The 17201-nt window shown below is 39.9% G+C and overlaps 1 protein-coding gene across 3 annotated transcripts in view; it reads left to right on the top strand.

The window, feature by feature from the left end:
- Positions 1-17201, top strand: part of LOC136885536 (2-oxoglutarate dehydrogenase complex component E1) — a 149438-nt gene that overhangs the window by 7518 nt on the left and 124719 nt on the right. For all 3 annotated transcript variants that reach the window (XM_067158142.2, XM_067158144.2, XM_067158147.2), the window contains exon 3: positions 2244-2379. The gene's annotated coding sequence lies outside the window, so the exon portion shown is untranslated. The remainder of the gene's footprint in view (positions 1-2243; positions 2380-17201) is intronic.

Here is a 17201-nt window from a genome sequence, read left to right as displayed (position 1 = left end):
CATTTCCCTAGTACGCCTCGGCCATCTATGAAACCTGATGGCAGAGCTGTTGAGGATCCCACCAGCGGCATTGCTGACGGACTGAACATACATACATACATACATACATACATACATACATACATGTTTTATTCAGTTTTACCGTGCCAACTATGATAAGTGGTATTTCAGAGTCGGAAGAAAACTAAATGTTGAAGGCCTACAATATTGAAAGTGCATAACATTGATCATTATTTGTGGTGATGTTCCTTGTCTCTTATGCTGCTGCTCAACTCCAATAGATAGGATTACTGATGTGTACCAAGTATAATAGCCTGACTGAATATTGGCAGGAAATAGCTGGGGAATTATAAAACTTTCTTCTTTAGCATGTCATTCCTCTGGTTTGTACATTTTCTGATACCATACTGCTGGTACGTAACTCACTGGTTTATCATAGTATTCCAGCTGTTCGATCCCCACTCTGACGCGCTGTTTTAAACGAGCACTGTGCACTCTTAGCATAACAATTCACTAAATAACTCAAAATTCAACCCTGAAAAGAGCCGTTACTTAAAAAGAGCTTCTTCCTCTTCACTTTTATTAAATTCTACATTCATTTTATTCAAAATTAGCAGTGAAGAGCGGGTTTCTCCTCTGACTTGGAGGAAAAAATTTCCCTCCAAGTCAGATAGATTTTTCCACCGCCAATGTACGGGTACTCCCACGAAACAGATCAGCAAAAGGGCATAGTATTTGCCCTGGGAGTCTCCACTATTCGACACCCCCCCTGCGAAAAAAGACTAAGAGTGTTTACGGATCACGGCTGTCTGCGGCCTTGTCATTCGAGCTCTGAAACTTTGGACTGGTAGATCGGCAGCGTAGTACTGTTAGTTAAAAGTGAGAAAATGTGTGGTTTTTCAATTGATCGAGTATTTCATGTGAAATCATTGCTTTTACTCGCGCCATTCCTACTGATGTCCAGTGTTCATTTCAGTTGGGAAAAGCACTAAGGTAGTCTTTCTGAGGAGAGTGAGTGAGTGTCTGCCATTATAATGCAATTCCCCAACCTGATTGTGAATGATTGTAGGCAAGCGGGCCTACCGTTACAATGAAAATTCCCTAACGCAGTCTTCATATGAGAAAAGACGTTTGGTGATTTCTCCGTCGTGTTTCCAGGGTAATGTTAATGCTCACAACGTGTACTCTACATAACCTAGAACTCCAATAGTAGACTATAAAGTTGATGAACGTCTCTACTGCAAACACTGGAAAATAATCAGAATTAAACTGTTGTAACAGTGAATTTTTAAAGTGCTCACACCTGCTGGTTAGAGCGGCACACAAATGTTGCGTGTCACAAAGCAAGATTCTCTTCACCCAATTTCTTACAACAACAAAAAAAAAATCTTTTATACGAGTTTCTCCCATTGGTTGGCCGGCAGGAGCACCTAGCATAGCAACAAGGGCAGCATTTCGCATGACATGACATAACAATTAAAATTAAGAAAGTTTAAGAATTAAGAAAATAAGCTTGTACCTTATGAGAGATGTTGGGAATGTTCTCCTCCTGCATGCATACATTTCCTTGGAAACTCCAATTCACACGCACAAAAGTGAAATACATACAGCATTAAATAAGGGCTGCAATGGAAGTTATGTTAATAAAATAAGGCATTGCAAATGAGATCGACTGGTTATTCTAAATTCATCATGTGCTAGCCAGGAGACCTTGGACTGGCTGCTCGCGTAGCATCACCCAGGGAGCGCGTGCAGGGTTACTTTAAGGTTATACTTACGGACCTCAATGCTGTAAAAGTGGGAATCTTCACCATACTTATCCCTTCGCAAATTGCTAGTGGATTTCATCTACTATGCAGGCGGTGGGTCAGTCTTAACAGGGACCTACTGCTTAACGTCACCAGAATGCAAACCATCCCTTGCATCATCGGCAGCTACAAGCTATGTGCTTACAGTGGATCCGCTTTGCATTTATCTTTCCTTGTTGTATTGTATTCAGTTGTGTATATATGACATAATAATCTGAATAATCTAAATTCATATTCATTTTTCATCATCATGCAAGCTCTGTTGCAGACAATATGAATATTCCCTTCACAGCTGATCACAGCTGGTCAGTACGAGCAAAGAAGATGATGGTAATTCTTCTGTATAAGTTACAATCGTTTTTTGGGACGAATTGGTACGATAACTCCTCTCTGCTACTTCAGGTATCCTAAAACATTATTTTTCTATGATTTCAGCATCTGAACCGGGTACGGAAGAGCCAGCAGACTTCCTTCAGACTACGTCACCTGGGCAAGAAAGGGGCCATGGAGAAGAATTTGGCGAAGAAAGATATACTTCAGTGCCTTCAAAATCTTCATAGATCACAAGAACGTGAGTATTAAGACAATTGTGCAGTGAACTTGTAGGCATTTCCTGAGATTTTCTTCTCTTTATATTGTGTCTAAATCAATAAATAGAAATGTGTCGTCTTCATCAACATTTCATCCTCATCACGACGCGCAGGTCGCCTACGGGAGTCAAATCAAAAGACTTGCACCTGGCAAGCCGAACTTGTCCTCGGACACTCCCGGCACTAAAAGCCATACGCCATTTCATTTCATCTATATTATTTTGTGATTGATTATCATGTATTGTGGCATCATTCCATTCTCAGTTCATGACACTTTAAGGCAAAATTTTGCACAGTGTAACCCAAAGTTTGTAACATTAAAAGGAGATGGAATTGCTTTTAGAGGAGAGATGTCTAGGAACTCACATCCCACCCCCCAGAAGTACATTTACTTTTATAAAGAGTAGCACCTGCCATCGTCCATTGGTAATTAGATTGTGTAAAGGAAACCATGTAAAATACACAACAGCAATAATTTTATATGAAACTTACGTTAATGCAATGGCGGACACAGGGCTGCGGCTCTTATCGCCCTACAGAGTGCTAGACACCTAAGAGCCGCTTCACAGCTCTAACCTGGGGCCTTATGCCCTCAAACCCCCTTTGCTTGGTCACAGTCCAATGATTTTGTTACTAGTCTTAGGTTGGCAGCATTGCATTGCGAGAAGGAAGCAAACGACAGATTGATACACTTTAATTATTCACCAGAAACTAGATTTGTTTTTCTTTTAGTTCAAATCGTTTGTCACATGCAGTGAGCCCATAGAGACCAGGAATGCCCTATATACCTTGCTATCAAAATTACGGTACAAATTCTGGTTCACTGAAGTCAGTTTGATCGAGCGAGTTTGCCTGCGGATGGCGACGTGCAGCTGTGAGTTTGCATTCCGGAGATAGTGGGTTCGAATTCTACTGTAGGCAGCTCTAAGGATGGTTTTCCGTGGTTTCCCATTTTTGCACGAGGAAAATGCTGGGGCTGTACCTTAATTAAGGCCACGGCCACTGTGCTCCCACTCCTAGCCATGAGACGTATCTGTGTGTGTTCTTGATTTTCTGTTAATTTAATTTTCATAATGCAGACTTTATTTGAGAGAGAGAGTTCTATTCTTAGGGGTCATTGTGAGTACGGCACGGAGAGTTCAGGGGAGCATTGCACGTAGCTTTTGAGGTCTATGAAGTGAATGAGAGCAAAATACAGCGTTTCACACAATAAGGGCTGATATCACGCCTGTATTGAGCAATGAGATGTTCACCTTCAGATTTAAAGTTGAAACCGTTCCTGAAGAAGGTGTTGCCTGTTCTGACCAGCACGTTAGGGCGAGAAGGGATTGACTGTGGCCTATAAGCTGTACCATATTTAATATATCAGGTGGTTTATCTTCTTCTAGCTCATCCTCCTGTGAGTGGGGGAGTAGAATAACACCTACAGTGTTCCCTGCCTGTTGTAACAGGCGACTAATAGGGCCCCTGGGCCTCTAAACCTGAGAGCAAGGGACCCGCTATCAGTTTATGCTATCCGACCTCCCTTGGTCAATTCTTGTTCTTTTCGACCCCAACGGTATTAGAGCACTCGAGACCTAGAGAATCTTTCATTTCCACTCCTTTCATGACCTTCATCTTTCATTGGCCGATACCTTCTTTCTTCGAAGTGTCGGATCCCTTCCATTTTTCTCTCTGATTAGTGTAATATAGAGGATGGTTGCCCAGGTGTACTTCCTCTTTAAACAATAATCACCGCTGCCGCCGCTACGACCACTACTCCAGTATATGGCACATAACTTCATGAAGAAATACATATGAATTTTACCTTGAAATCCTTTTAGAAGAGAAGGGAACCTACCACCCTCCACAAAAGGGTACATTTACTTTTATAACCTAATGAAAGATTTCATGCGCCATTGTGGAATAGCTGGCCAGCTACGAGGACAGATATTGGTCAACATTCCCAGAATTCCAAACTCGCTGCTTCCGTTACCAACCCACGCAAAGTAAAAATACAGGAAAAGGTTCTGTTAATAGCTGTAACCTATCTTCGCAAACCCAGGTTAATCTCTGTCATCATCGTCGCCATAAGACCTATCTGTGTCGGTGCGACGTAAAGACCCTAGCAAAAAAAAAAAAATCTGTCATGAGAACAACACAGAACTCCATTAGAGAGGCTTTTAACCATCACCGTGCCTGCACGGCAAGGAAAAAATTAATTTAGTGGTTGTAATCTTCAGTGATGCCTAGGCCATGTACGACAGCTGATGGTGGAGCTGTTGCGGATGCAACCAGCCTTCGGGGTGAGGACTAAACATATATAACCTTGCAAATGGCGGGGTGGAAGAGCTTCCATGCTTTTCTCTGGATGTTTTGTTGATAGTTCAGCAATCCTGTGAACTAAGCATAGAACAGCCGCCATGTGCAATGAGTGGAGTGCCTACACTAGCCCTCTGCTGATCTGTCATATTTCATTGCCTAAAGGCTGGTCTCAACTGATTAACATTCAACACCAACATGTTACAATTGACATGTATATTGTGGTTGACTTTGCATGTTAACTCAGAATGTTGAGGTTAACACTTTTAACATGTTGGCGTGTTTTCCGCTCCAAGTGGAAAACATGTCAAGTCAATTCGTTGTTCGTAAGATGTCGGCACAGCTTCGGCAACTTCCGTAGAATTATAATTACAACACTCTGCAACACTCATTCTCTTTGTTAGCAGCTACAAATACAGTACGCGCACGTGTGTCATTCTCTCTGCACTATACTAAAATTTATAGGGGAAACCGTACAGTTATTGGCCACTTAAGCAATTTTGTTTACTTTCTATAAGCTAGAAAGGAGAGATATGGTTCAAAAATAATTTCAAATACATTTTTGGGCTCTTTATTTATTCTATAAAACACATGCAAACGGACAAATGCATGAAAAAAATTATCAACACATTATGAGACTGAAAAGAATATCTTGCACAAATGTACAGTTATTGGCCATGTAAGACAGTTATTGGCCACTTTTGGTACAGTTATTGGCCACTTTTTTTTTTTTTCATCAATATGATTAACTGTCTCTCAGTATCCATGTATTTCACTCCTGGTTCATAACATGGCCATATAATTCAGTTATATCTTCATCTTCGTCTTCTTCCTCTTCTTCACTATCGAACTTCGCCCAGTTTTCATCGCTGCTGTAGTCAGTCGCCTTTACTTGATAACATCTGTGGCAAAGAAACCCATCTTCGTCGTCGGAATAGGGAATGTGCTCCTTATGAGCTTCGGGTATACATTTCTTATGGAACACACACTTACAAACATCGCAACATATCCTGGATTCAGTCTTGATAACTCGACAGCATGTGGCGCAGGAAGACTCAGTTTCTGTTTTTCTGAATAACTTACGTTTCACTGTGGTATCACTAGGTTCTGGTTTATTCTTCTTTTCTTTTGCTTGAATATGTCTTCGTTTCCTTGCTTCTTTTTCTTCTTCTAATCTGCGTTTTGCTTCTTTTTTCTTTTCAAACATTTCCTGATATGTTTTGGAAGTTATGGCATATGGTTGTCTTTCAGTCTGTTTCTTTCCCTTACGTTTAGGGGTGTCAGGCCACACAAGGAATTCTCTAATAGGCCTAGGCGTATCTTCTGTTTGAAGAACTTTTCTGCCGGGAAAGGCCTCACTCCTAGCACTGCTCATAGATTGATCAGGTAGCATTTCACAGCTCAGCGAACTGCTTGTTTGGATATGAAAATGACCATCCGTAGAGCTTGTCGTTTTTTCTGGATCCAATTCCGTTTCTGCAGAAGTGGAAGGGTGGCTGTTTGGTTGAGAACAGTCACTCTCCACTGAACTCCTTGATCCATCACTACATAACATCGAGGGTCTTTCTTTTTTTAAATGTTCCCAGAGACGGAACAAAGTGAAAAAGTCTTCGTTATTGTCCTCAGAAATTATATCTTTCATTCTTTTGAACTTTCCAACCCTTTCCTCTCCAACAATGTTGATGAATGTCATGTAGTCCATGGAAGCAATTTCGTCATTGTCCGTACTAGAGGCACCTCTTCCTTGAGTATTTTCATTGACAGCTGCACTTTTACCAAGGCATTTGGTGTAGTCTACAGCAATGGGATTCAGTGGGTATAGACCACATGCCCGAAAACCATTGATTAGTGTTTCAGGCTTTGCGGCAGATACTATTACCTCGCTCAAAAGGGGCGCAAATGCCTCTTTATTCAGAATTTCACCTGGGTGCTCTGCGTACCAGTTCCTCACAGCTTTCCGCCAACATATTTTGATTGGCCGGAACACAGCTACATCCGCCGGTTGCAGTATTCTTGTTGCGTTTGGATATAGTGCTATTATTTCTATTTGTAATTCATTGCACAAAACACTCAACTGGTATGTAAGGTGGGATTTGTGACCATCAACAAACAAAACCACAGGAAATTTAACCCCCTGAGAAATCAGAAAAGGATGAAAAACATTAGCAATATATTCATAAAATACCTCGGATGTCATCCACCCTCTGTCACTACGAGCAATTCCCCATTCAGATGGGACTGAGTTGGAAATCCTCTCAGGAATTCTTTTGTACGGATACACAACCATTGGACAACAAGTTTTGCCTTGTGCTGAAAATGTAAACATCACGGTTATATTTTCCTTCGTCACCAGAATATACATTTTTAGTCCCTTTCCCAGCTAAGACACGACCTGTTGATGGACATATCTCAAATCCAGTTTCGTCTCCATTATATACTCTAGACGGGTCATTCATGACTTCTTCTAAATGTTTTTCTCTTATGTAGTCCTGGACTTCTTCAAACCACTTCCTTATATTCTCCTCAGCTACATATGAACTGGCTGCCGTTACTCCCTCACTTGTCCTTTCAACTATTTCAGGATGGCACCGCAGAAAACCCTAGACACAGAGAAAAAAAGAAGCACATAACTGCTCATCATTCATTACGCATGATAATAATCTATAACGAATCCTAAATACGTAAAAATTACACCTTAGTAATTTTTGACACAAATAACCTACAGTTTATGAAAACATAGTAAAATGTATATTTTACCTTTAGCCACCCTTCTCCAGGACGATTATTTTTAAATGGATTCGGCCTAGGATGCGCTATCAGGAAATTTTGGACGCTCGATAAAATATCATCTTTCTTCTTAGGGAAACCTTTCCGAGCCAATTCCAATATCCACCTTAAGTTAGAAGAACAAAAATAGGTCTTGTTAGCTAAGTACAGATAATTGATTGAAATAAACCATAAGCTGTAAAACAGTGAATTTCATCATCACTCTAACCTCACTAAATCCTCCTCTTCTTCCTGTGAAAGAATAGGTGATGGACCACAGGATTCCTTGTGTCCCGGGTTTTTCAGTTTAAACTGTAAACTTGTCCTTGGAACGCCATACTTCTTTGCTACTGCTCTCAATGAGACCTCTGGATTACTGGGCAGTTCTTGTATTGCTGCCTCCATTGAGGCAGGATCATAAACGGCTCGTTTAGGCATAGTTGTAGCCTACAACCTAAAATATGTGCGAGTACAATACGTGTAAGGTACAGTAATGGGCCACATATAATTCAGTTATTGGCCACCCGGCCAATAACTGTCTACACTAACTGTAGATTAAAATTGTCGAAACATCCTTCACCTATGAGCTAAAAGCGACCAGAAAGATAGAAATCTACATGTTTTTCTACAACACAGTTATTGGCCAGGGTGGCCAATAACTAAAAACCGAAGTAAGTCAACATCCAGTTATTGGCCATGCATCATACAAGACTTGAAGAGGAATATAATTACTTTAATTTCCTTCCTTACTTGCACATGCATGTTACTTGCCTATTAAATCACTCCCAGGCTGGAAACAATAATAGTACAGCTACCACTATATCTTTATGTAGGCCTCAAACCTTATGAAAAACACAAGAAATACCACACAAGATTTACAGCGTTGTTAGACAGCAGCCATCTTAACTTCTCAGAGTAACTATGCTAGGTGAATGTTTGAAAGTAATGGAGGGAAAGTTCCCTCTGCCATCTGGTGGCAGAAAAAGGTAATAATAACAAAGCATTCTCTTATTCTTAGATTATCTGTGGAAGGTGGCCAATTACTGTCAGGTGGCCAATAACTGTATGGTCTCCCCTAGTGAGAAATGAAGTGGAGCAAGGAGATTACTCTGGACTTGTAATAGAAAGGCCTTGTTTGTGGGATGTCTCATCGAAGGAATACAGAGATAAATTAAAGAAAGCCGACAGTTTCCAGGAATTACATAAAATCAACTTCATGGTCCGTATTGCACTCTAACAGATTCACAGCTAAGTATTTTCCACCTTGTTGATACATTAGTTGCTTAAGACAACTTAATGGTTAAAAGTGGTACGTTTCGAATATTATTAACATCTTCAGCCACATAACACTGTTTAGATGAAAAATACATAAATTGACAAAGTATCAGTGCTTGTCAACCTTGACAACTGCTTTCAATTGTAAAAAGAATTTATATATTTTCTCATGAGTATTTTGTTTTTAAGGTTGTCATTTAATTTAATGCTATTTTTAAGGACACTTTCTCTCAAAGCATTGATGCCGTGGAGCATTGTCTTGTACAACAACACGTCCGAGTAGGTGAAAGCATTTGTGGTTGAAACTCTAGATACCTCGATTGATTATTTTCTGGCATTCTTGCTCTTTCTGTTACTTGGTTTCTGAGGTGAATTGATGTAATTATTGGTCGGTCAATCGATGTTTTGTTGTTGTGAAGATCACTTCAAAGAAACACGAGTGTGAGCGGGAAAAGCTCAGTAATAATGAAATTCAAAGTTTTCCTGATCTTTTAGGTTTTGATTTCAGCAGCAACAGTGGCCTCTGCATGTATTATCACATGATTTAAACCAGTACTGAAAGTGATGTTAGCAAAGCTAGATACATGAATAGAAAATTCATTTTCAGATGACAGTAGAGTACAGTAGATTGCACATGAAACCAGTAGGCATGCCAGTACTGATGCAAACTTTTTATTGACGAACTGGCATGTATTCTAATGGAATGAGTACTGAAGCCTGCAATTCACAGTTACTGGTGCAAAGACGTAATTGTTGACATGCCGTATATGAGGACTGGCATGCCTCGTGCTGTAGCTCATTCCATGTTAAGAAAACAGTATTACTCTTATGACAACAGGGTTGTCATATTGAACGGCTCTGCCCAACACCATCACGGGAAAACAGCGGCACATAAATTTGTGAAGCAAATAGACAAATATTTTTTATGGTCTCGAGGGGGTGAGGGGTGCATTTAATTGCATTTAATAAATTTCTCCAGGCAATAAAGGCTAGAAAACAGACGCAACAAGTAAATACTGTAGATGACTTCACTACAGAAGTGAGCTGCCAGCAGTTCACAGAGAGAGAGACTACACGAGGCTTGTACCAGAGCAACACATAAGAAGGAAAATGAAGGAAAGAGATGCCTGTTCCTGCCATTGTGCCTTCTCCCTAGAAATGTATTTATGAAGAAGAAAATGTTATATAGCTATATTTATAACTCGCAGGCAAATATGCCTCATCCTTTTTATCCATCTTTCATAATACCTTACAAAGTACAGTATAATATCCCTTGATCACGAGGAATTATGGGTGTCTCCTGTTCACTCCTTGTAGGACCATAAGAGCAATACTGTAGGTTCCTCGAACTGAGTAAATATTTACATTTTATACGATATGCTCCATGTTTAAAATGTACTTGTTGTTCAGTTGGTCTATTGGGATCAATTGTGTGGTATTTCTGAATAATATAAAACAGATCCTGTGATAATATTTGCAGTAAACCACCCATATACGGATTTAACTCAAAGCATGCAATCCCAAGGTTGTATATTTGGAAGATGGTGGATTCCTAGCAAAGTCAGTGTACTTGGCGGCCAGGTGCATGTGGGTTAAGGTACTTTAGTCCATTTTTTAAATCAACAGTTGTCACATTTGAATTCAGCTTGGAAATTCATACAAGAATTGACCAAAACATCACTTTCAGAAAAAAATTGACACGTTCGACTTTGATACTACCCTACTCAGTTTTAGTAAATTCAAGGTTGTCCAATAAAAAAGGCAAACAGTTAGACAAATGTCAAAATAATAATTTTTATTTACTCGTGTCAGAAGCATACTGAATCATACAGTTACAAATAAAATAATAAACTATTTACAAAAATTAACAGACAATGGAAATTGACCAAATTTACTGTACATCTAGATGGTGTTTTTCTAAAACTGAGCAACACCCAGGGCATTGTCATCAGCAAGCATTAAATGTTGCTCCGAGCATGAAAATTGATACATATAATTCACTGTTTGTTCTTCACCGCAGTCGCACTTGCTGTCCTCTGATGTGAAGCCCAATAACTTAAGTGAGGACTTAGCTCTGCCGACACCAGTTCTTAATCGGTTAAGGGACTTCCAAACACTCCAATCTTCATTGTAGCCAGTCGGAAGTTGTTCACGCGGCTCCATCCATTCTTGCTGCTTCGATTTCCAAAAGGAAAGTCTTGCCTTATCTGGAAATCCTTTCAAGGGCTTTGATGTCTGGAGGAAGCTTTTCCTGGATTTCAGCCTAGATTGTGATTGTCGATGACCAAACAGCGGGTGAGCTTCAAAGTTTTCAACCTTCAGTCGTTCTTGATCGGCAGCGACTTCTCTACAAATACTTGGAGGTGCAACGCCAGCAAGACAGTATAGGTTCTCAACAGGGGTAGGTGATTAATCTACAAGCTTCATTCAGGGCAGGGTCCACAGTCTTGACGTGGGATGATCTATACCACACAGGGGATGCGTATTCTGCAGCAGTGGTTCTAAGAACTTGAAGAAGCATCTTTTGAAAAAAATAATAATGAAACAGACACTACCAAACAGTGATCTGCTGGATGTTTGAACCTGATAAAAACAGGATTGGTCAAGAAGTTGAAACTAGTGGAGAGAAAGATACTGGGACCCCAAATAACAGAGGATGGATCATACAGAAACCAATAATTATTTCTCAAGATGGAAAAGATCTCGGATACCATCCAGAAGAGGAGAGCCATATCTACAGACTGAACACACCAGTCTATATGTGAAAAGAGTTTACTAAAAACAGCTTTGGCAAATCCGTCTGTCCGTTCTACTGGACTGATTTGCTTCGTTTTTGTATTATTCTCTCCGGAATTATCTGAGACATTGATAGGTCTCTAAGTTCAGCCAACTTTGAGTTATCATAAAATCAAATCATGATCACTCCAATAATTGCAGGAGAAGGTACTTTGCAGGTTGCTAAGCGACTAACACTTTCATTAATATTCTGATATATGTTCTTTTCATCCTTAGTAACGTGATTGCATGCAGCCGTGTTTGATTACTATTTGTCAAGCCAGAGAGGGTACACGTCGTGTGATCACGGAAGAATACTATTCACTGCTAGATACTCTTTGATTCTCTGACCTTCCCCAGCTTCCAAATATATTCAACAAATGACAGAGCATTCCTAATAACTTACATCCTGCTGAGAGAAGAAAGTCTACGTACAAACAGACCCCATCATGACATACGCCTTAGACATTATCTGGGAACACCTATCGAAGGGTAACCTAATCACACTAGAAAGAGTGAAGGCCATGTATCTTAAAAACATTCTATGTCTGACAAAAATACAAAAAATATATATGCTCCTTCAAAACTAATCTGTGAACTCACAAGAGAACCGTTCCTGCGGGCTGATAACTAGAGCCCTGCGCGGATATACAAAATAATATCCGCATACGCACCCGCATCCGCGAATGGTTATCCGCGGATATTGTAAATATTTAAGTACAGTATAGTATATTGCATGCCTTTGCTGGCAGGACCTAGTGTTTACAGTGCACTATGTCTTCTGACATAGGCTAGAGCAATTTTGTTACTTTCATTGACCTGTCTCAATCTTATCCTTGGCTTTGACAATACGAAAGTGACTGAGGTATGAGCAATGCTAGTAATGCCAAACCTTATGCAGCCAGTCCCTGCTATGAATGGTGTGAAAGTGTTGCTCATAGGGTCGGTTGGTGCATGGATTTCAGTGGGCTTGGCAGACTAATATATAATAGCAACTCTGGCTCAGTGAGGAAAGCAACAGGAAACTACCTCACTCCTCATTTCCCTAGTACGCCTCTTCAGTGATGCCTAGGCCATCTATGACAGCTGATGGCAGAGCTGTTGAGGATCCCACCAGCGGCATCGCTGACGGACTGAACATACATACATAGTATATTACACCCAAGGTATTGAAATGGATAGATCTGTGAACATAATACAATAGGCCTGACACCAGAACCCCTACAGTCACAGGTTTATGAGGGATTTTCTCTTACGACAACTACCGACGTATTGATTTTTATGCCTTCGTTCCATTAATTGCGAGAAGGAGCCAGTTACGCTTAGGTCAAATTTACTGATTTATGGTCTCAAAGCTCTTTGTATTCTCCCATACCAGTGTCAACGATCACCTAACCGCAAACAAAAACCATCGTATACCTGGGTGAAAATCAATAAACATCATTATTTATTAGTTATCAGCAAAATTATCCGCACTGCCATACAGTTTGTATCCGCCAAGACACTATTGTCACGGCCACCAAATTAGGCGGGTGAGGAAAACTGTGCTGTCGTCAGATATGCGAACGGAAAAGCGACAGATTGGCAACGCTGATCGTGCAGTGCTGTCTAGTTGAAGCCCATCCGCTCCAGGCCACCTTACCCGAGTCATTCCCCATGATGCAGCTGCTGAGCTCGCACCGTAAGTGCAGTTAAAATGGATAGTGAATGTGAATTGATTTGGGCTCAAGTCAAGAGAGAAGTGCCAGAGAGGACCAAGATATTCAAAATAAAGGAGGCAGAAAAACTCACGTCAGAAGCCATCGGCTTTGTGACTGCTGCAGATTGGGAAAAGAGCTCCAATCGCGCAGAAAATCTTCAGACAGACGATTGGGCCAAGGAAAATAGTAAGGGACGAAAGAATGGAGCCGTTCATCATCAGTGTAAATGACAACTCTACAGATAGCGAGATGAGTGATGACATTGGCTAAGAAATCTTAGACTACCTTGAAGCTAGAAACCGATTCTTAATTCATTGTAAATTAATGTTAACCTATTCTTTAAAGTAGTTCTTTTTCCATATTACTCAGTACAATATACAGTATTCAAATATTTAAAGTTATAATGTAATAAAACTGATATGGATTTATATGTAATCCGAAAGTATTTACGGAGACCTGCAGCCTGTGCTGGCGCACGCGCCCCAAACTGCCTCAGCCAGCGACATTTACATGATCGCTTTCCGGGCCATTTTCCAGGAAAATTGCAAGACTCACAGAAATATGTTTCAGATAAAAAATATAAGTCAGGCAATTTTTTACATTTTTCCTGCAGACAAAATTTTATTGGCTGAAGAAATAAAGACTTGGCCACTTTCTGAAATTTTCAATACATGATTCTACGGATTTAAATTTACTCGTTCAAGATTTTATTTTTAATAGTTATTTGAAGTGGTCTATATGGAAAATAGTTATACCACTGGAATCAGCAGTCTTTTCTGAAGCTTGTAGTGTAATTTGTATCGAAACATTGTATGAAGTAACATCAGGAGCTTGAGAGAGAACAACTTGCCTCGCGCTCCGAAATGATGTGTTCAGTTAGACATTTCTTTGCCAGTTGCTACATAACCTTGGCAACAGCGTAATTTCTCTGACCCGCCTAATTTGGTGGCCGCGACAATAATTTCGCAGATATCCACATCCGTGTAGGGCTCTACCAATAACCTAGATGTTAGGCCCCTTTAAACAACAAGCATAATAATCGTCAGAGAACCGTTCTATATAGAAGAACTGCCCTTGCCTTCTACCAAGAAATGCAGGAAAACAAAGTAAATATATGGATAGTATTTTTACCAAACAGACGGCACGATGACATAGGAAGGGATGAATTCTGACTGCGAACTGCGGCATACCATAACGCACTTCTTTATTAAATGTTCATAAAACCATTGAAAAGGGCAGGCAAAACAGTATGACAACAGGCTTATCAGACCTATTTATAACGAATGCTGCGGATAAGATAATAAGATTTTTTGAGATCAAGAAAACTACAGTGCGCTGGTATCAGGAGGTGAAGAAGGGCCTGGACGAATTGGGAATACAAGGAACGGCAATCAGCAACAGGATCAAGGCCGCCAAGAGTTAGATCCTGTACCCAAGTGCCGTGGACAGAAGAAAGGAGAAGATTGCAGAGTGAAAGGTTGGAGGAGTACTGGTCGAGGATTAAAGCCCAAAAACAGATGAAACTGAATTCGAATTAACGTGGTGAATAGTCGGCCAAAACGAAAGAAGAAGAAGAATGTAAGAGCAATAAAGGACTCAACATATATGTTTCTGAAGATCCTAACTGTCCACTTTCAAACACAAATATACAACTACACTTCAGGGATGCCCAATTTCAGTAAAAGTATATCAAAATTTTACAGTAAATATTTTTAATCCAAGATAAACACTAAGAATGCATTTGAAAACTTTTGTGCATCTTGGCACGAAGTTACTATCAAAAGTGGTCCAGAACGGGTTATTCCAAAATTATTGCAGGTAGCCTATATGTTTCAAAACACATGTCTCCTTTGGAAGTGCTTTTCCACTGTTGAACTGTTGTACTCCTTTGGTTGTATTGAACCATTCAGAGTGACCATCACCAATTCTGACACAGCTTTTACAATCTTCCTAATAAGGTACTCCGGTACACCAAGTTTTCTAAGACTTTTCCAAATAGTTGATCTAGGAACATTATCATATGCCTTTTCAAGGTCCATAAACACAATAATTAGGTCTTTTCCTCTTTCCCTGTTTTTCTCTGCCAACATCCTCAAAGCAAATATCAGATCTGTTGTGCGTCTTCCAGTCCTAAAGCCATGTTGTTCCTCTTCTAAGATAGGCTCTAGTATATCCCATACTCTGGCTTCAATGATCTTCTTCATAATTTTAAGGCCGTGTGATAGGAGGGTAATGCCTCTGTAATTTTCACTTTTCCTTCTACTCCCTTTCTTAAAGATAGGAACTATGACCCCTTTTGTCCAATCTTCAGGTATTTCGTTATTCTTCCATATTGTTCTGAGAACTCTATACAGCCACTGTATTCCTGGTGGACCAGCAGCTTTAATCATGTCAGCTGTAATTTCATCAGCTCCTGCTGACTTACCACATCTCATCCTATGGAGAGCTTGCTCTACTTCTGTCCATGTAATTGGGATATCTTCCTCCATTGTTTCCTGTCCTACATCCTCAACAGAGATCTCTTTAGAGCCATTTAGGAGCTTGTCAAAATACTACCCCATTGTATTCGTGATATCTTTCACATTGCGAACTATATTCCCATCTACTGTCTCCAGAGCTGTAATTACTTCTTTATCAGATCTTTTACTTTTTCCTATTCCATAAATCATTTTCATATTCCCTTTACTGTCTTCTTCCAGTTTAGTTGTAAATTCTTTCCAACTTTTCTCTTTTTCTTCCCGTACAATTCTCTTGACTTCCAACTTTCTGTATCCATGTTCCTTTGCCATCTCTTCCAATTTATTGTTGTCTATTTGGTCACTGTTGATTCTTCTGTCAGACTTAGCCACATCAAGAAGTTTTTTTGGCTTTATTCCTTTTCATTATGGCTTATTTCACTTTATCATTCCACTAAGATGTTCTTTTCTCTCTCACTCTTCTGCTTGTTCTTCCACATATTTTATCTGCACTACCAACCAGACTTGCCTTAAAATCATTCCATTCTTCATTACCTTTCTTTGTGTCTGTTACTGGTATTTTAGCTCTGATTTCCTCTTGAAACTGCTGTTTGACTTCCACATCTTTCCATTTCCAGTCTTTAATTCATGGTTTTTTTCTTCTTGTTTACTTTAGTAATAGGTTTGGTGACTTTTAGGTCTGCAATGAGGAGTCTATGGTCACTATCAAGGCTCTCACTAGGTATCACTTTTACATCATGCACCTTTTCTCCACTTGACCTATCTGTGATGATAAGGTCCATCACTGATCTATACTGACCATCCCAGCTGTATCTCGTTATCTTGTGGCTATCCGGTTTCTGAAACCACGAGTTCTTCACCAGAAGTTGGTTTTGTGTACGTAGATCAAGTAGAAGTTCACCCTCCTCATTTCTATTACAAAGTCCATATGGACCAATAATGCCTTCATAATCTGACCTATCAGTTCCTACCTGGGCATTAAAATCCCCAATTATCATTATGTTCTCTTCATCAACGATGTCCTCTAGTTTTTCTAGGAAGCTTGCTTTTTGGTCATCGCTACAACCCTAATGGGGAGCATAAACTTGGATGACAGTTTGAGTTTCTCCATTTAGGCATATTTTAGCTTTGATTAATCTCTCATTGATGAAGGAGACATCTGTTACACTATCAATGTCTTTATGGAGTATAAAACCAACTCCATTCCTCGCCACTGCAGGATTACCACTCCAGTATAATTTATATCCATCCTCTAACATTCTTGTGTTGCAACCTTTCCATTTGGTTTCACTTAGCCCTAGGATGTGAATATATCTACGGTTCATTAAATCTGTGATTTTGTTGCATTTTCCTGCTAGAGTCATAATGTTTAAAGTTCCAATCCGAAGCTTGTTTCTGTGATCGGTTCTTCTTGTGCATCTTGAATGAACATCGGACATGATGTCGTCAATAGTTCCAAGAGTACTTGAAGTATTGTCGACATTTAGAATATGTTTCTTTCTGAGGCTC

This window comes from Anabrus simplex, chromosome 14, assembly GCF_040414725.1.
Source record: "Anabrus simplex isolate iqAnaSimp1 chromosome 14, ASM4041472v1, whole genome shotgun sequence".
NCBI classification, from domain to species: Eukaryota; Metazoa; Arthropoda; class Insecta; order Orthoptera; family Tettigoniidae; genus Anabrus; species Anabrus simplex.
Note: the sequence above shows the minus strand (reverse complement) of the source record. Positions and strands in the feature narration are given on the sequence as shown.